The following is a 21,055-nucleotide window of genomic DNA, read 5'->3' as shown; positions in this document are numbered from 1 at the left end:
GAATAATTTCCAAATAAAAGGCATTTTTGAGAAAAATATAAGAAATTTGCGAGTCCTCACACTCTCTCCCCCTTAAAAGAATTTCGACCTCGAAATTCATACCTTCCGTCGCCTCGGAGGACCCCAGAACTCGGTGCGGATCTACGGCATAAACTTGTGTTGATACCTTTGTTCGGTTTCCTCTTTCATGAATTTGTTTCAGTTTGGTTCCTTCCACTTGTTGAGTACTACCCTCTCGTGGCTGTTTCTTCGGGCAATTGCTAAGTTGATGATTGCTACTCCCACAAATCAAACATTTTCCCCCTTTTCGCCAGCAATCATTCTCAGTGTGATTTGCCTTTCCACAGTATCCACAGGCCAATCGAGGAACTACTGTTGGATCTTCTCGAGAAATGTCCTTTGATCCGATCTGACTTCCTTTCATGGACCTTTCATCGACTGCTCTTAATGTCCAAGGTGGGCGAGGTGAATGGTTCACTTTTTGCACTTTAGAGAGCAGTATCTTTTCTCCAGATTCCTCAGGTATACTGCTGGATGTATCTCTTTTCCGCGTTTGAAAGGCTTTTACTTGGGCTTTCACATCCTCAATTCTTTGGGCCTTCTCAAGAGCCTCTGTAAACGTATTAACTTGAACTGCCGCTAATGCCTCCTGGATTTCCAAATTTAGTCCTTGTATAAATCGTCTTATTCTCCGTCGCTCCGTTACCACCAATTCGGAAGCGAATTTAGACAGTCTAGTAAATTTGGTCTCATATTCAGCCACACTTAGGGTTCCCTGACGCAACCCAATAAATTCGTCATCCCTCCTTTCTTGGACTAAAGGTGGGAGATACTTTTCATTAAATTCCCTTACAAAGTTCGCCCATGTCCATACCGTCTGTTCTCTTTCCCACTTGGCCTTAATTACATTCCACCACGCGCGGGCTGGTCCTTCGAATTGAAATACAGCAAAAATTTACTTGTCTTTGCTCCGTGTAATTCAAAGCCGCGAAGATATTAATCATTGCCTCCAACTACTGCTCAGCTATATCTGGATCAGGCCCTCTTTGAAATTTCGGAGGTAGAAACTTTTGGAACCTCTCAAGAGCCTTATCCTCTCCGATCTCAGGATTCCGGGGTTGATTCACTGGCATTTGACCTTGTTGATCTACCAGTCGTGCCAGGATATTTGTCATTTGTTGCATCGCCGTCGCCATTTGATCTCCAGCCTCAACCCTCGGTCCCTGTTCTTGCTCGGACACTGTTTCTCTTTCTTCTCTCGGTTCTTGAGCTTGCCTAGCTCCACGGCCACGACTAGCTCCACGTCCACGACTACGTCTCCCGTCCATATATATGTTTTCCCCCTCTCTTTTCTTTTCTTTTCCCCCAAAAAGGTAATTTAGTGAATAAACACAGTAAACTGACTACAGTAACAAATTCTAGCATTCCAAATACACAAATCAATATATACGCACATAACACGCCATATCAAGAAGACGGATAAGCAAATACACAAATACATATCAAGTTGGACAGATAACCATGTACACACAGGTATACTAACGTCATGTAGTAACAATATACAGGTAAATCAAAAGGAAAAGGTAAAGTCGTCCCAGTATCAGCCCGTCCGGTCTCTCACGTCACTTACTATCCAAACTAGATGTCCCTGACCTCTTGTGCTCATTCTAGTCAGACAAAGCCTGTTCATGTTCCCAAAATACAAGTCTCAAGTCCTTAGCAGCGCCGTAACTCTAGAGTACTCAGGCACGAGAATCCGAAATAAGATAATTCACATCTCGAGCTGCAGTCCCAAGAGTAAACTATCTACAATCGGAATTCCTACCTGACATACCTATCTATGGTCCTCAGATACCATGAGAAAGATTTAAGACCTATAACATTCGCAATTCATAGCTTCACTTAGTCCTTCATACTTATTCACCACTTAGTCCAGGGTCACTCCGCACATAGACCACGCGAAGCAGCTATAGGTTTTATCCCTCAATCGCTTAACTTTCAAGTCAAATCGAATCCCACAGTCCGGCATCCTAAACTTCAAGCCCAGGATACACTACAGATATCTGAAGCCTAAGCTCTGATACCACCTGTGACGGCCCCACCTTTCCCTAGGGCGTACCCCAGGGTTCGGCGGACCGCCTGCCCAACTCTCGCCGGGACTCACTCATTCACTACAGTCCTCACTTAAAATCTGAATAAATCACAAGAATAAATAGGGCAACGATCCAGAACTTAAAGCGAAACTTATATACATTGCCATCCCCAAAAGGGAGTGTAAAGATCGAATATACAAAGGTTCTCAATCCTTCATACGTCCAGCCCGTGCCAAACACTAGGCGAGAACCACTACAAAAGAAACAAAAGAAACAAAAGAACTAGACTGGCTAGTCTATGCTCTCATTCTGCTCGCCGTCCCCTGTTAAGGAAAACAAAACTAAAGGGGTGAGCTAAAAGCTCAGTGAGGTTCCGAACAGATAATCAAACAATCAATTCAATACATTAAACATGGAGTATCAATAATTCAAGAAACATTTACAATGGAAAGCGATAGTAACATTCATTAAAAGGATACGGGCTCACATGGAGCTATTCGTTCGTTCGTTCGTTCTCCAGACATTTCCCCTTATTCCTCCAATTATTTGAAAATTTCCTTTTTGAGAAGTAAACCCTCGTGCCTTCGTTCGTTCATTCATCCCCTTCCGGACGTTGACCGGACTCCACCCATCCGGACGTAGCCGGACTACAAGGTAATACTCGAATATACCAAATTCACCCAGGGTCACCATATCGCCCGACCGAGTCCGCTTCTGGCTCGAGTCGATCGGTAACGAAGGGCAGGGCCCAGTTCAGCCAAACGGCTTACATTCATGCGCAACTAGCATTTAATCATTTAATCATTGAAAATTTCACATTTATTTAGGTCGAGTGCGATAAAGTACACACTCGCCTAGAAAACTCGTTTTAACAATCATTAAAAGCACTTAACACATTATCAATCAATAATAACAAGCCAATAAGTCAAGGAAATATAACAAACAAAGAACACTCACCTAGTTATGCAAAATAACGTGCAAAATATCCTTCCGGATATTACCCTTAGTCACCAATGAAACCTAAGATTGAACAAGAGAACATATTACAGTTTATCGAGCAAAACATTTAAGGGGAAACGAAGAAACCCGACTAATTAGGAGTAAAACGTGTAAAGATAACTTTCAAGTAAAAATAGGGTTGTTTGGACCCAAGGATGAAAATAACTAGGGTTTCAAAATCAATCGCACAACCAAGCTCAAAAGGCTTATAGAATTCCAACGGAAAACATTTGACTAACGACAAATCAAAAGACAAATAGATAGGCTAAGAAAATATTCTTTCAGAATCGTAAAGAATCGTTTGTATGACTAAAAGTCACTATATATTCAAGTAGAGGTTATATAACAAGGGTTTTGATGAAAATCATATGGAAAAGGAAGACTCTTAAAACCGTACTTGAAAGTAGTTCACTTGTGGCCGATAAAACCCTAACTCATACTTCTATATTTTGGGTACAGAGTAAGTAAACATTTGGCGTTTCAAATTGAAGAGGTATCATGTTTTGGAATGGTAAAACGATCATAGTATTTGCCAAACGAAAATATACAAATTCAAATAGAAACTTAGTCCTTGAGCGAAAATTTGGGCAGCACGCCCTTTGTGTTTACCTAATTTTCCAGCCATTTTGGCTTCATTATTTTTCTCATTCAAGCCCAAGTTTATACACAACACAAATGCATTTCAATAGCCGTTCCATAGGCTCAAGACAATACAAGGACATAAATCAACTAATAACAAATGCGGAAATGAAGTTTACAAAAAAAACAGATTTGATAGGGTTTTGCGGAATGGGCACATCCGAGGCTACGCTTATCGGATTGAGGTGAAACTTATACCATTTCGAAGCTAAGAGAAAGGGATACAAGATTGAAGAAGGTCACTCAGTCCAGTTTGCAGTGCAACTAGGTCAAAAGATCAGTATACCAAACCAGCACCGTCAAAACAGGTTTACAAACCGCATTCTCGCTCAAATATCACAAGTCAGGCTCCCTAAGTCCAAATCAAGTGATTCCAAAGCCATCCGAAAACTAAGATACAAGGCTAAAATTCTTAAGAAGACATCAACAACTAAATCAGAAGCATTCCCAATCAAATTAACCAATTACAGAGGCAATTATCAAGTTCGGGTAGAAACAGGGCAGCAGGGGTAAATCGGTCTTTTCACAGGTTACGTTGCTCTGATTGAGTTGAAATTTTGTAGGCACCTATAAAATATCATTCTATACAACTTTTATGTTTTATGCCAAGCCTAATTCGGCCTCTAACTATGAGTAACAGTACCGGGCAGAACTGAAACATGAAATTCCAGAAATCTGGAAATTTTGGTTTTCAATTGAATTTTCTTCCTTTCCTTGTTCCAATCACTACCAAAGCCCCTTATATAATCTTATATACAACATATACTAACCATACAACAAGTTTAGGCAGAAAATCATCAAACCCTAACTTGCATATATCATCCAAAATCATCACAACAACTTGTATAACTTGTAGTCTAATCAAAACATGAGCTAGATAACATCTTAAACCAGAAATTAAAAGAACAAGAACCATGATCAGATCTTATACCTCAAAACAAAGCTTGAAAGAGTGATACTTCACCACCTTTGGAAATTTTTAGTTCCCCTAGCTTCCCAAGCCCACAACTCACTCTTTAATCGGTTTAGAATTTTGATTCCTCACTTAGATGGTGCAAATCAAGAAGAAAATTGTTTTCTCTTGCTCCCCCTTTCTCTCTCTCTTGTCTCGGCCAAGCTCAAGGAAAAATGAAGAAGAAAGGCTGCTCTATGGTGATTAAAAGGCAAGAAGATTAGGATTAGTCTAAGCCACAAGTTTTGCCAACACTTGGATCAACCACAATCACAAAATTTTCTCTTTCTTCTCCTTGCACTTTTGGCCACAAATTTCGGTCAAAGGCAGCTGGAAATGAGGGGATATTTTGCTCAAATATCAATGAGCTCATGTGGTAAGAAAGTGGTGGTCCAGCGGTGCGTTCAATAGGTAGTGCGCGGTACACGTCGGTTCGCACCGTTTTTCCTTAAATCGCACGTATTAGGGTTTTTACTTCCTATTCACTAACCTTATATCATTGCTTCTAATCACATATTATTTCTCACCTAAAAGTCACTTTTAATCACCAAATTTGATCCTTGCTTCGTACCGAAAAATCATCCGGTGAAAAATCGCGAAAACCCTAATTTGCTCCAGTCTTGAAACCGAAAAGTGAAACCCTACTTTCTAGGTTCATTTGCACTTATTATGGAATTACTGGGTAGTAGGCTATAATAAATGAATAATTTCCAAATAAAAGGCATTTTTGAGAAAAATATAAGAAATTTGCGAGTCCTCACACTCTCTCCCCCTTAAAAGAATTTCGACCTCGAAATTCATACCTTCCGTCGCCTCGGAGGACCCCAGAACTCGGTGCGGATCTACGGCATAAACTTGTGTTGATACCTTTGTTCGGTTTCCTCTTTCATGAATTTGTTTCAGTTTGGTTCCTTCCACTTGTTGAGTACTACCCTCTCGTGGCTGTTTCTTCGGGCAATTGCTAAGTTGATGATTGCTACTCCCACAAATCAAACATTTTCCCCCTTTTCGCCAGCAATCATTCTCAGTGTGATTTGCCTTTCCACAGTATCCACAGGCCAATCGAGGAACTACTGTTGGATCTTCTCGAGAAATGTCCTTTGATCCGATCTGACTTCCTTTCATGGACCTTTCATCGACTGCTCTTAATGTCCAAGGTGGGCGAGGTGAATGGTTCACTTTTTGCACTTTAGAGAGCAGTATCTTTTCTCCAGATTCCTCAGGTATACTGCTGGATGTATCTCTTTTCCGCGTTTGAAAGGCTTTTACTTGGGCTTTCACATCCTCAATTCTTTGGGCCTTCTCAAGAGCCTCTGTAAACGTATTAACTTGAACTGCCGCTAATGCCTCCTGGATTTCCAAATTTAGTCCTTGTATAAATCGTCTTATTCTCCGTCGCTCCGTTACCACCAATTCGGAAGCGAATTTAGACAGTCTAGTAAATTTGGTCTCATATTCAGCCACACTTAGGGTTCCCTGACGCAACCCAATAAATTCGTCATCCCTCCTTTCTTGGACTAAAGGTGGGAGATACTTTTCATTAAATTCCCTTACAAAGTTCGCCCATGTCCATACCGTCTGTTCTCTTTCCCACTTGGCCTTAATTACATTCCACCACGCGCGGGCTGGTCCTTCGAATTGAAATACAGCAAAAATTTACTTGTCTTTGCTCCGTGTAATTCAAAGCCGCGAAGATATTAATCATTGCCTCCAACTACTGCTCAGCTATATCTGGATCAGGCCCTCTTTGAAATTTCGGAGGTAGAAACTTTTGGAACCTCTCAAGAGCCTTATCCTCTCCGATCTCAGGATTCCGGGGTTGATTCACTGGCATTTGACCTTGTTGATCTACCAGTCGTGCCAGGATATTTGTCATTTGTTGCATCGCCGTCGCCATTTGATCTCCAGCCTCAACCCTCGGTCCCTGTTCTTGCTCGGACACTGTTTCTCTTTCTTCTCTCGGTTCTTGAGCTTGCCTAGCTCCACGGCCACGACTAGCTCCACGTCCACGACTACGTCTCCCGTCCATATATATGTTTTCCCCCTCTCTTTTCTTTTCTTTTCCCCCAAAAAGGTAATTTAGTGAATAAACACAGTAAACTGACTACAGTAACAAATTCTAGCATTCCAAATACACAAATCAATATATACGCACATAACACGCCATATCAAGAAGACGGATAAGCAAATACACAAATACATATCAAGTTGGACAGATAACCATGTACACACAGGTATACTAACGTCATGTAGTAACAATATACAGGTAAATCAAAAGGAAAAGGTAAAGTCGTCCCAGTATCAGCCCGTCCGGTCTCTCACGTCACTTACTATCCAAACTAGATGTCCCTGACCTCTTGTGCTCATTCTAGTCAGACAAAGCCTGTTCATGTTCCCAAAATACAAGTCTCAAGTCCTTAGCAGCGCCGTAACTCTAGAGTACTCAGGCACGAGAATCCGAAATAAGATAATTCACATCTCGAGCTGCAGTCCCAAGAGTAAACTATCTACAATCGGAATTCCTACCTGACATACCTATCTATGGTCCTCAGATACCATGAGAAAGATTTAAGACCTATAACATTCGCAATTCATAGCTTCACTTAGTCCTTCATACTTATTCACCACTTAGTCCAGGGTCACTCCGCACATAGACCACGCGAAGCAGCTATAGGTTTTATCCCTCAATCGCTTAACTTTCAAGTCAAATCGAATCCCACAGTCCGGCATCCTAAACTTCAAGCCCAGGATACACTACAGATATCTGAAGCCTAAGCTCTGATACCACCTGTGACGGCCCCACCTTTCCCTAGGGCGTACCCCAGGGTTCGGCGGACCGCCTGCCCAACTCTCGCCGGGACTCACTCATTCACTACAGTCCTCACTTAAAATCTGAATAAATCACAAGAATAAATAGGGCAACGATCCAGAACTTAAAGCGAAACTTATATACATTGCCATCCCCAAAAGGGAGTGTAAAGATCGAATATACAAAGGTTCTCAATCCTTCATACGTCCAGCCCGTGCCAAACACTAGGCGAGAACCACTACAAAAGAAACAAAAGAAACAAAAGAACTAGACTGGCTAGTCTATGCTCTCATTCTGCTCGCCGTCCCCTGTTAAGGAAAACAAAACTAAAGGGGTGAGCTAAAAGCTCAGTGAGGTTCCGAACAGATAATCAAACAATCAATTCAATACATTAAACATGGAGTATCAATAATTCAAGAAACATTTACAATGGAAAGCGATAGTAACATTCATTAAAAGGATACGGGCTCACATGGAGCTATTCGTTCGTTCGTTCGTTCTCCAGACATTTCCCCTTATTCCTCCAATTATTTGAAAATTTCCTTTTTGAGAAGTAAACCCTCGTGCCTTCGTTCGTTCATTCATCCCCTTCCGGACGTTGACCGGACTCCACCCATCCGGACGTAGCCGGACTACAAGGTAATACTCGAATATACCAAATTCACCCAGGGTCACCATATCGCCCGACCGAGTCCGCTTCTGGCTCGAGTCGATCGGTAACGAAGGGCAGGGCCCAGTTCAGCCAAACGGCTTACATTCATGCGCAACTAGCATTTAATCATTTAATCATTGAAAATTTCACATTTATTTAGGTCGAGTGCGATAAAGTACACACTCGCCTAGAAAACTCGTTTTAACAATCATTAAAAGCACTTAACACATTATCAATCAATAATAACAAGCCAATAAGTCAAGGAAATATAACAAACAAAGAACACTCACCTAGTTATGCAAAATAACGTGCAAAATATCCTTCCGGATATTACCCTTAGTCACCAATGAAACCTAAGATTGAACAAGAGAACATATTACAGTTTATCGAGCAAAACATTTAAGGGGAAACGAAGAAACCCGACTAATTAGGAGTAAAACGTGTAAAGATAACTTTCAAGTAAAAATAGGGTTGTTTGGACCCAAGGATGAAAATAACTAGGGTTTCAAAATCAATCGCACAACCAAGCTCAAAAGGCTTATAGAATTCCAACGGAAAACATTTGACTAACGACAAATCAAAAGACAAATAGATAGGCTAAGAAAATATTCTTTCAGAATCGTAAAGAATCGTTTGTATGACTAAAAGTCACTATATATTCAAGTAGAGGTTATATAACAAGGGTTTTGATGAAAATCATATGGAAAAGGAAGACTCTTAAAACCGTACTTGAAAGTAGTTCACTTGTGGCCGATAAAACCCTAACTCATACTTCTATATTTTGGGTACAGAGTAAGTAAACATTTGGCGTTTCAAATTGAAGAGGTATCATGTTTTGGAATGGTAAAACGATCATAGTATTTGCCAAACGAAAATATACAAATTCAAATAGAAACTTAGTCCTTGAGCGAAAATTTGGGCAGCACGCCCTTTGTGTTTACCTAATTTTCCAGCCATTTTGGCTTCATTATTTTTCTCATTCAAGCCCAAGTTTATACACAACACAAATGCATTTCAATAGCCGTTCCATAGGCTCAAGACAATACAAGGACATAAATCAACTAATAACAAATGCGGAAATGAAGTTTACAAAAAAAACAGATTTGATAGGGTTTTGCGGAATGGGCACATCCGAGGCTACGCTTATCGGATTGAGGTGAAACTTATACCATTTCGAAGCTAAGAGAAAGGGATACAAGATTGAAGAAGGTCACTCAGTCCAGTTTGCAGTGCAACTAGGTCAAAAGATCAGTATACCAAACCAGCACCGTCAAAACAGGTTTACAAACCGCATTCTCGCTCAAATATCACAAGTCAGGCTCCCTAAGTCCAAATCAAGTGATTCCAAAGCCATCCGAAAACTAAGATACAAGGCTAAAATTCTTAAGAAGACATCAACAACTAAATCAGAAGCATTCCCAATCAAATTAACCAATTACAGAGGCAATTATCAAGTTCGGGTAGAAACAGGGCAGCAGGGGTAAATCGGTCTTTTCACAGGTTACGTTGCTCTGATTGAGTTGAAATTTTGTAGGCACCTATAAAATATCATTCTATACAACTTTTATGTTTTATGCCAAGCCTAATTCGGCCTCTAACTATGAGTAACAGTACCGGGCAGAACTGAAACATGAAATTCCAGAAATCTGGAAATTTTGGTTTTCAATTGAATTTTCTTCCTTTCCTTGTTCCAATCACTACCAAAGCCCCTTATATAATCTTATATACAACATATACTAACCATACAACAAGTTTAGGCAGAAAATCATCAAACCCTAACTTGCATATATCATCCAAAATCATCACAACAACTTGTATAACTTGTAGTCTAATCAAAACATGAGCTAGATAACATCTTAAACCAGAAATTAAAAGAACAAGAACCATGATCAGATCTTATACCTCAAAACAAAGCTTGAAAGAGTGATACTTCACCACCTTTGGAAATTTTTAGTTCCCCTAGCTTCCCAAGCCCACAACTCACTCTTTAATCGGTTTAGAATTTTGATTCCTCACTTAGATGGTGCAAATCAAGAAGAAAATTGTTTTCTCTTGCTCCCCCTTTCTCTCTCTCTTGTCTCGGCCAAGCTCAAGGAAAAATGAAGAAGAAAGGCTGCTCTATGGTGATTAAAAGGCAAGAAGATTAGGATTAGTCTAAGCCACAAGTTTTGCCAACACTTGGATCAACCACAATCACAAAATTTTCTCTTTCTTCTCCTTGCACTTTTGGCCACAAATTTCGGTCAAAGGCAGCTGGAAATGAGGGGATATTTTGCTCAAATATCAATGAGCTCATGTGGTAAGAAAGTGGTGGTCCAGCGGTGCGTTCAATAGGTAGTGCGCGGTACACGTCGGTTCGCACCGTTTTTCCTTAAATCGCACGTATTAGGGTTTTTACTTCCTATTCACTAACCTTATATCATTGCTTCTAATCACATATTATTTCTCACCTAAAAGTCACTTTTAATCACCAAATTTGATCCTTGCTTCGTACCGAAAAATCATCCGGTGAAAAATCGCGAAAACCCTAATTTGCTCCAGTCTTGAAACCGAAAAGTGAAACCCTACTTTCTAGGTTCATTTGCACTTATTATGGAATTACTGGGTAGTAGGCTATAATAAATGAATAATTTCCAAATAAAAGGCATTTTTGAGAAAAATATAAGAAATTTGCGAGTCCTCACACTCTCTCCCCCTTAAAAGAATTTCGACCTCGAAATTCATACCTTCCGTCGCCTCGGAGGACCCCAGAACTCGGTGCGGATCTACGGCATAAACTTGTGTTGATACCTTTGTTCGGTTTCCTCTTTCATGAATTTGTTTCAGTTTGGTTCCTTCCACTTGTTGAGTACTACCCTCTCGTGGCTGTTTCTTCGGGCAATTGCTAAGTTGATGATTGCTACTCCCACAAATCAAACATTTTCCCCCTTTTCGCCAGCAATCATTCTCAGTGTGATTTGCCTTTCCACAGTATCCACAGGCCAATCGAGGAACTACTGTTGGATCTTCTCGAGAAATGTCCTTTGATCCGATCTGACTTCCTTTCATGGACCTTTCATCGACTGCTCTTAATGTCCAAGGTGGGCGAGGTGAATGGTTCACTTTTTGCACTTTAGAGAGCAGTATCTTTTCTCCAGATTCCTCAGGTATACTGCTGGATGTATCTCTTTTCCGCGTTTGAAAGGCTTTTACTTGGGCTTTCACATCCTCAATTCTTTGGGCCTTCTCAAGAGCCTCTGTAAACGTATTAACTTGAACTGCCGCTAATGCCTCCTGGATTTCCAAATTTAGTCCTTGTATAAATCGTCTTATTCTCCGTCGCTCCGTTACCACCAATTCGGAAGCGAATTTAGACAGTCTAGTAAATTTGGTCTCATATTCAGCCACACTTAGGGTTCCCTGACGCAACCCAATAAATTCGTCATCCCTCCTTTCTTGGACTAAAGGTGGGAGATACTTTTCATTAAATTCCCTTACAAAGTTCGCCCATGTCCATACCGTCTGTTCTCTTTCCCACTTGGCCTTAATTACATTCCACCACGCGCGGGCTGGTCCTTCGAATTGAAATACAGCAAAAATTTACTTGTCTTTGCTCCGTGTAATTCAAAGCCGCGAAGATATTAATCATTGCCTCCAACTACTGCTCAGCTATATCTGGATCAGGCCCTCTTTGAAATTTCGGAGGTAGAAACTTTTGGAACCTCTCAAGAGCCTTATCCTCTCCGATCTCAGGATTCCGGGGTTGATTCACTGGCATTTGACCTTGTTGATCTACCAGTCGTGCCAGGATATTTGTCATTTGTTGCATCGCCGTCGCCATTTGATCTCCAGCCTCAACCCTCGGTCCCTGTTCTTGCTCGGACACTGTTTCTCTTTCTTCTCTCGGTTCTTGAGCTTGCCTAGCTCCACGGCCACGACTAGCTCCACGTCCACGACTACGTCTCCCGTCCATATATATGTTTTCCCCCTCTCTTTTCTTTTCTTTTCCCCCAAAAAGGTAATTTAGTGAATAAACACAGTAAACTGACTACAGTAACAAATTCTAGCATTCCAAATACACAAATCAATATATACGCACATAACACGCCATATCAAGAAGACGGATAAGCAAATACACAAATACATATCAAGTTGGACAGATAACCATGTACACACAGGTATACTAACGTCATGTAGTAACAATATACAGGTAAATCAAAAGGAAAAGGTAAAGTCGTCCCAGTATCAGCCCGTCCGGTCTCTCACGTCACTTACTATCCAAACTAGATGTCCCTGACCTCTTGTGCTCATTCTAGTCAGACAAAGCCTGTTCATGTTCCCAAAATACAAGTCTCAAGTCCTTAGCAGCGCCGTAACTCTAGAGTACTCAGGCACGAGAATCCGAAATAAGATAATTCACATCTCGAGCTGCAGTCCCAAGAGTAAACTATCTACAATCGGAATTCCTACCTGACATACCTATCTATGGTCCTCAGATACCATGAGAAAGATTTAAGACCTATAACATTCGCAATTCATAGCTTCACTTAGTCCTTCATACTTATTCACCACTTAGTCCAGGGTCACTCCGCACATAGACCACGCGAAGCAGCTATAGGTTTTATCCCTCAATCGCTTAACTTTCAAGTCAAATCGAATCCCACAGTCCGGCATCCTAAACTTCAAGCCCAGGATACACTACAGATATCTGAAGCCTAAGCTCTGATACCACCTGTGACGGCCCCACCTTTCCCTAGGGCGTACCCCAGGGTTCGGCGGACCGCCTGCCCAACTCTCGCCGGGACTCACTCATTCACTACAGTCCTCACTTAAAATCTGAATAAATCACAAGAATAAATAGGGCAACGATCCAGAACTTAAAGCGAAACTTATATACATTGCCATCCCCAAAAGGGAGTGTAAAGATCGAATATACAAAGGTTCTCAATCCTTCATACGTCCAGCCCGTGCCAAACACTAGGCGAGAACCACTACAAAAGAAACAAAAGAAACAAAAGAACTAGACTGGCTAGTCTATGCTCTCATTCTGCTCGCCGTCCCCTGTTAAGGAAAACAAAACTAAAGGGGTGAGCTAAAAGCTCAGTGAGGTTCCGAACAGATAATCAAACAATCAATTCAATACATTAAACATGGAGTATCAATAATTCAAGAAACATTTACAATGGAAAGCGATAGTAACATTCATTAAAAGGATACGGGCTCACATGGAGCTATTCGTTCGTTCGTTCGTTCTCCAGACATTTCCCCTTATTCCTCCAATTATTTGAAAATTTCCTTTTTGAGAAGTAAACCCTCGTGCCTTCGTTCGTTCATTCATCCCCTTCCGGACGTTGACCGGACTCCACCCATCCGGACGTAGCCGGACTACAAGGTAATACTCGAATATACCAAATTCACCCAGGGTCACCATATCGCCCGACCGAGTCCGCTTCTGGCTCGAGTCGATCGGTAACGAAGGGCAGGGCCCAGTTCAGCCAAACGGCTTACATTCATGCGCAACTAGCATTTAATCATTTAATCATTGAAAATTTCACATTTATTTAGGTCGAGTGCGATAAAGTACACACTCGCCTAGAAAACTCGTTTTAACAATCATTAAAAGCACTTAACACATTATCAATCAATAATAACAAGCCAATAAGTCAAGGAAATATAACAAACAAAGAACACTCACCTAGTTATGCAAAATAACGTGCAAAATATCCTTCCGGATATTACCCTTAGTCACCAATGAAACCTAAGATTGAACAAGAGAACATATTACAGTTTATCGAGCAAAACATTTAAGGGGAAACGAAGAAACCCGACTAATTAGGAGTAAAACGTGTAAAGATAACTTTCAAGTAAAAATAGGGTTGTTTGGACCCAAGGATGAAAATAACTAGGGTTTCAAAATCAATCGCACAACCAAGCTCAAAAGGCTTATAGAATTCCAACGGAAAACATTTGACTAACGACAAATCAAAAGACAAATAGATAGGCTAAGAAAATATTCTTTCAGAATCGTAAAGAATCGTTTGTATGACTAAAAGTCACTATATATTCAAGTAGAGGTTATATAACAAGGGTTTTGATGAAAATCATATGGAAAAGGAAGACTCTTAAAACCGTACTTGAAAGTAGTTCACTTGTGGCCGATAAAACCCTAACTCATACTTCTATATTTTGGGTACAGAGTAAGTAAACATTTGGCGTTTCAAATTGAAGAGGTATCATGTTTTGGAATGGTAAAACGATCATAGTATTTGCCAAACGAAAATATACAAATTCAAATAGAAACTTAGTCCTTGAGCGAAAATTTGGGCAGCACGCCCTTTGTGTTTACCTAATTTTCCAGCCATTTTGGCTTCATTATTTTTCTCATTCAAGCCCAAGTTTATACACAACACAAATGCATTTCAATAGCCGTTCCATAGGCTCAAGACAATACAAGGACATAAATCAACTAATAACAAATGCGGAAATGAAGTTTACAAAAAAAACAGATTTGATAGGGTTTTGCGGAATGGGCACATCCGAGGCTACGCTTATCGGATTGAGGTGAAACTTATACCATTTCGAAGCTAAGAGAAAGGGATACAAGATTGAAGAAGGTCACTCAGTCCAGTTTGCAGTGCAACTAGGTCAAAAGATCAGTATACCAAACCAGCACCGTCAAAACAGGTTTACAAACCGCATTCTCGCTCAAATATCACAAGTCAGGCTCCCTAAGTCCAAATCAAGTGATTCCAAAGCCATCCGAAAACTAAGATACAAGGCTAAAATTCTTAAGAAGACATCAACAACTAAATCAGAAGCATTCCCAATCAAATTAACCAATTACAGAGGCAATTATCAAGTTCGGGTAGAAACAGGGCAGCAGGGGTAAATCGGTCTTTTCACAGGTTACGTTGCTCTGATTGAGTTGAAATTTTGTAGGCACCTATAAAATATCATTCTATACAACTTTTATGTTTTATGCCAAGCCTAATTCGGCCTCTAACTATGAGTAACAGTACCGGGCAGAACTGAAACATGAAATTCCAGAAATCTGGAAATTTTGGTTTTCAATTGAATTTTCTTCCTTTCCTTGTTCCAATCACTACCAAAGCCCCTTATATAATCTTATATACAACATATACTAACCATACAACAAGTTTAGGCAGAAAATCATCAAACCCTAACTTGCATATATCATCCAAAATCATCACAACAACTTGTATAACTTGTAGTCTAATCAAAACATGAGCTAGATAACATCTTAAACCAGAAATTAAAAGAACAAGAACCATGATCAGATCTTATACCTCAAAACAAAGCTTGAAAGAGTGATACTTCACCACCTTTGGAAATTTTTAGTTCCCCTAGCTTCCCAAGCCCACAACTCACTCTTTAATCGGTTTAGAATTTTGATTCCTCACTTAGATGGTGCAAATCAAGAAGAAAATTGTTTTCTCTTGCTCCCCCTTTCTCTCTCTCTTGTCTCGGCCAAGCTCAAGGAAAAATGAAGAAGAAAGGCTGCTCTATGGTGATTAAAAGGCAAGAAGATTAGGATTAGTCTAAGCCACAAGTTTTGCCAACACTTGGATCAACCACAATCACAAAATTTTCTCTTTCTTCTCCTTGCACTTTTGGCCACAAATTTCGGTCAAAGGCAGCTGGAAATGAGGGGATATTTTGCTCAAATATCAATGAGCTCATGTGGTAAGAAAGTGGTGGTCCAGCGGTGCGTTCAATAGGTAGTGCGCGGTACACGTCGGTTCGCACCGTTTTTCCTTAAATCGCACGTATTAGGGTTTTTACTTCCTATTCACTAACCTTATATCATTGCTTCTAATCACATATTATTTCTCACCTAAAAGTCACTTTTAATCACCAAATTTGATCCTTGCTTCGTACCGAAAAATCATCCGGTGAAAAATCGCGAAAACCCTAATTTGCTCCAGTCTTGAAACCGAAAAGTGAAACCCTACTTTCTAGGTTCATTTGCACTTATTATGGAATTACTGGGTAGTAGGCTATAATAAATGAATAATTTCCAAATAAAAGGCATTTTTGAGAAAAATATAAGAAATTTGCGAGTCCTCACACTCTCTCCCCCTTAAAAGAATTTCGACCTCGAAATTCATACCTTCCGTCGCCTCGGAGGACCCCAGAACTCGGTGCGGATCTACGGCATAAACTTGTGTTGATACCTTTGTTCGGTTTCCTCTTTCATGAATTTGTTTCAGTTTGGTTCCTTCCACTTGTTGAGTACTACCCTCTCGTGGCTGTTTCTTCGGGCAATTGCTAAGTTGATGATTCCTACTCCCACAAATCAAACATTTTCCCCCTTTTCGCCAGCAATCATTCTCAGTGTGATTTGCCTTTCCACAGTATCCACAGGCCAATCGAGGAACTACTGTTGGATCTTCTCGAGAAATGTCCTTTGATCCGATCTGACTTCCTTTCATGGACCTTTCATCGACTGCTCTTAATGTCCAAGGTGGGCGAGGTGAATGGTTCACTTTTTGCACTTTGGAGAGCAGTATCTTTTCTCCAGATTCCTCAGGTATACTGCTGGATGTATCTCTTTTCCGCGTTTGAAAGGCTTTTACTTGGGCTTTCACATCCTCAATTCTTTGGGCCTTCTCAAGAGCCTCTGTAAACGTATTAACTTGAACTGCCGCTAATGCCTCCTGGATTTCCAAATTTAGTCCTTGTATAAATCGTCTTATTCTCCGTCGCTCCGTTACCACCAATTCGGAAGCGAATTTAGACAGTCTAGTAAATTTGGTCTCATATTCAGCCACACTTAGGGTTCCCTGACGCAACCCAATAAATTCGTCATCCCTCCTTTCTTGGACTAAAGGTGGGAGATACTTTTCATTAAATTCCCTTACAAAGTTCGCCCATGTCCATACCGTCTGTTCTCTTTCCCACTTGGCCTTAATTACATTCCACCACGCGCGGGCTGGTCCTTCGAATTGAAATACAGCAAAATTTACTTGTCTTTGCTCCGTGTAATTCAAAGCCGCGAAGATATTAATCATTGCCTCCAACCACTGCTCAGCTATATCTGGATCAGGCCCTCCTTGAAATTTCGGAGGTAGAAACTTTTGGAACCTCTCAAGAGCCTTATCCTCTCCGATCTCAGGATTCCGGGGTTGATTCACTGGCATTTGACCTTGTTGATCTACCAGTCGTGCCAGGATATTTGTCATTTGTTGCATCGCCGTCGCCATTTGATCTCCAGCCTCAACCCTCGGTCCCTGTTCTTGCTCGGCCACTGTTTCTCTTTCTTCTCTCGGTTCTTGAGCTTGCCTAGCTCCACGGCCACGACTAGCTCCACGTCCACGACTACGTCTCCCGTCCATATATATGTTTTCCCCCTCTCTTTTCTTTTCTTTTCCCCCAAAAAGGTAATTTAGTGAATAAACACAGTAAATTGACTACAGTAACAAATTCTAGCATTCCAAATACACAAATCAATATATACGCACATAACACGCCATATCAAGAAGACGGATAAGCAAATACACAAATACATATCAAGTTGGACAGATAACCATGTACACACAGGTATACTAACGTCATGTAGTAACAATATACAGGTAAATCAAAAGGAAAAGGTAAAGTCGTCCCAGTATCAGCCCGTCCGGTCTCTCACGTCACTTACTATCCAAACTAGATGTCCCTGACCTCTTGTGCTCATTCTAGTCAGACAAAGCCTGTTCATGTTCCCAAAATACAAGTCTCAAGTCCTTAGCAGCGCCGTAACTCTAGAGTACTCAGGCACGAGAATCCGAAATAAGATAATTCACATCTCGAGCTGCAGTCCCAAGAGTAAACTATCTACAATCGGAATTCCTACCTGACATACCTATCTATGGTCCTCAGATACCATGAGAAAGATTTAAGACCTATAACATTCGCAATTCATAGCTTCACTTAGTCCTTCATACTTATTCACCACTTAGTCCAGGGTCACTCCGCACAGAGACCACGCGAAGCAGCTATAGGTTTTATCCCTCAATCGCTTAACTTTCAAGTCAAATCGAATCCCACAGTCCGGCATCCTAAACTTCAAGCCCAGGATACACTACAGATATCTGAAGCCTAAGCTCTGATACCACCTGTGACGGCCCCACCTTTCCCTAGGGCGTACCCCAGGGTTCGGCGGACCGCCTGCCCAACTCTCGCCGGGACTCACTCATTCACTACAGTCCTCACTTAAAATCTGAATAAATCACAAGAATAAATAGGGCAACGATCCAGAACTTAAAGCGAAACTTATATACATTGCCATCCCCAAAAGGGAGTGTAAAGATCGAATATACAAAGGTTCTCAATCCTTCATACGTCCAGCCCGTGCCAAGCACTAGGCGAGAACCACTACAAAAGAAACAAAAGAAACAAAAGAACTAGACTGGCTAGTCTATGCTCTCATTCTGCTCGCCGTCCCCTGTTAAGGAAAACAAAACTAAAGGGGTGAGCTAAAAGCTCAGTGAGGTTCCGAACAGATAATCAAACAATCAATTCAATACATTAAACATGGAGTATCAATAATTCAAGAAACATTTACAATGGAAAGCGATAGTAACATTCATTAAAAGGATACGGGCTCACATGGAGCTATTCGTTCGTTCGTTCGTTCTCCAGACATTTCCCCTTATTCCTCCAATTATTTGAAAATTTCCTTTTTGAGAAGTAAACCCTCGTGCCTTCGTTCGTTCATTCATCCCCTTCCGGACGTTGACCGGACTCCACCCATCCGGACGTAGCCGGACTACAAGGTAATACTCGAATATACCAAATTCACCCAGGGTCACCATATCGCCCGACCGAGTCCGCTTCTGGCTCGAGTCGATCGGTAACGAAGGGCAGGGCCCAGTTCAGCCAAACGGCTTACATTCATGCGCAACTAGCATTTAATCATTTAATCATTGAAAATTTCACATTTATTTAGGTCGAGTGCGATAAAGTACACACTCGCCTAGAAAACTCGTTTTAACAATCATTAAAAGCACTTAACACATTATCAATCAATAATAACAAGCCAATAAGTCAAGGAAATATAACAAACAAAGAACACTCACCTAGTTATGCAAAATAACGTGCAAAATATCCTTCCGGATATTACCCTTAGTCACCAATGAAACCTAAGATTGAACAAGAGAACATATTACAGTTTATCGAGCAAAACATTTAAGGGGAAACGAAGAAACCCGACTAATTAGGAGTAAAACGTGTAAAGATAACTTTCAAGTAAAAATAGGGTTGTTTGGACCCAAGGATGAAAATAACTAGGGTTTCAAAATCAATCGCACAACCAAGCTCAAAAGGCTTATAGAATTCCAACGGAAAACATTTGACTAACGACAAATCAAAAGACAAATAGATAGGCTAAGAAAATATTCTTTCAGAATCGTAAAGAATCGTTTGTATGACTAAAAGTCACTATATATTCAAGTAGAGGTTATATAACAAGGGTTTTGATGAAAATCATATGGAAAAGGAAGACTCTTAAAACCGTACTTGAAAGTAGTTCACTTGTGGCCGATAAAACCCTAACTCATACTTCTATATTTTGGGTACAGAGTAAGTAAACATTTGGCGTTTCAAATTGAAGAGGTATCATGTTTTGGAATGGTAAAACGATCATAGTATTTGCCAAACGAAAATATACAAATTCAAATAGAAACTTAGTCCTTGAGCGAAAATTTGGGCAGCACGCCCTTTGTGTTTACCTAATTTTCCAGCCATTTTGGCTTCATTATTTTTCTCATTCAAGCCCAAGTTTATACACAACACAAATGCATTTCAATAGCCGTTCCATAGGCTCAAGACAATACAAGGACATAAATCAACTAATAACAAATGCGGAAATGAAGTTTACAAAAAAAACAGATTTGATAGGGTTTTGCGGAATGGGCACATCCGAGGCTACGCTTATCGGATTGAGGTGAAACTTATACCATTTCGAAGCTAAGAGAAAGGGATACAAGATTGAAGAAGGTCACTCAGTCCAGTTTGCAGTGCAACTAGGTCAAAAGATCAGTATACCAAACCAGCACCGTCAAAACAGGTTTACAAACCGCATTCTCGCTCAAATATCACAAGTCAGGCTCCCTAAGTCCAAATCAAGTGATTCCAAAGCCATCCGAAAACTAAGATACAAGGCTAAAATTCTTAAGAAGACATCAACAACTAAATCAGAAGCATTCCCAATCAAATTAACCAATTACAGAGGCAATTATCAAGTTCGGGTAGAAACAGGGCAGCAGGGGTAAATCGGTCTTTTCACAGGTTACGTTGCTCTGATTGAGTTGAAATTTTGTAGGCACCTATAAAATATCATTCTATACAACTTTTATGTTTTATGCCAAGCCTAATTCGGCCTCTAACTATGAGTAACAGTACCGGGCAGAACTGAAACATGAAATTCCAGAAATCTGGAAATTTTGGTTTTCAATTGAATTTTCTTCCTTTCCTTGTTCCAATCACTACCAAAGCCCCTTATATAATCTTATATACAACATATACTAACCATACAACAAGTTTAGGCAGAAAATCATCAAACCCTAACTTGCATATATCATCCAAAATCATCACAACAACTTGTATAACTTGTAGTCTAATCAAAACATGAGCTAGATAACATCTTAAACCAGAAATTAAAAGAACAAGAACCATGATCAGATCTTATACCTCAAAACAAAGCTTGAAAGAGTGATACTTCACCACCTTTGGAAATTTTTAGTTCCCCTAGCTTCCCAAGCCCACAACTCACTCTTTAATCGGTTTAGAATTTTGATTCCTCACTTAGATGGTGCAAATCAAGAAGAAAATTGTTTTCTCTTGCTCCCCCTTTCTCTCTCTCTTGTCTCGGCCAAGCTCAAGGAAAAATGAAGAAGAAAGGCTGCTCTATGGTGATTAAAAGGCAAGAAGAT

This window comes from Coffea arabica, chromosome 1e (genome assembly GCF_036785885.1).
Source record: "Coffea arabica cultivar ET-39 chromosome 1e, Coffea Arabica ET-39 HiFi, whole genome shotgun sequence".
NCBI classification, from domain to species: Eukaryota; Viridiplantae; Streptophyta; class Magnoliopsida; order Gentianales; family Rubiaceae; genus Coffea; species Coffea arabica.
This window is presented reverse-complemented; position numbering follows the sequence as displayed.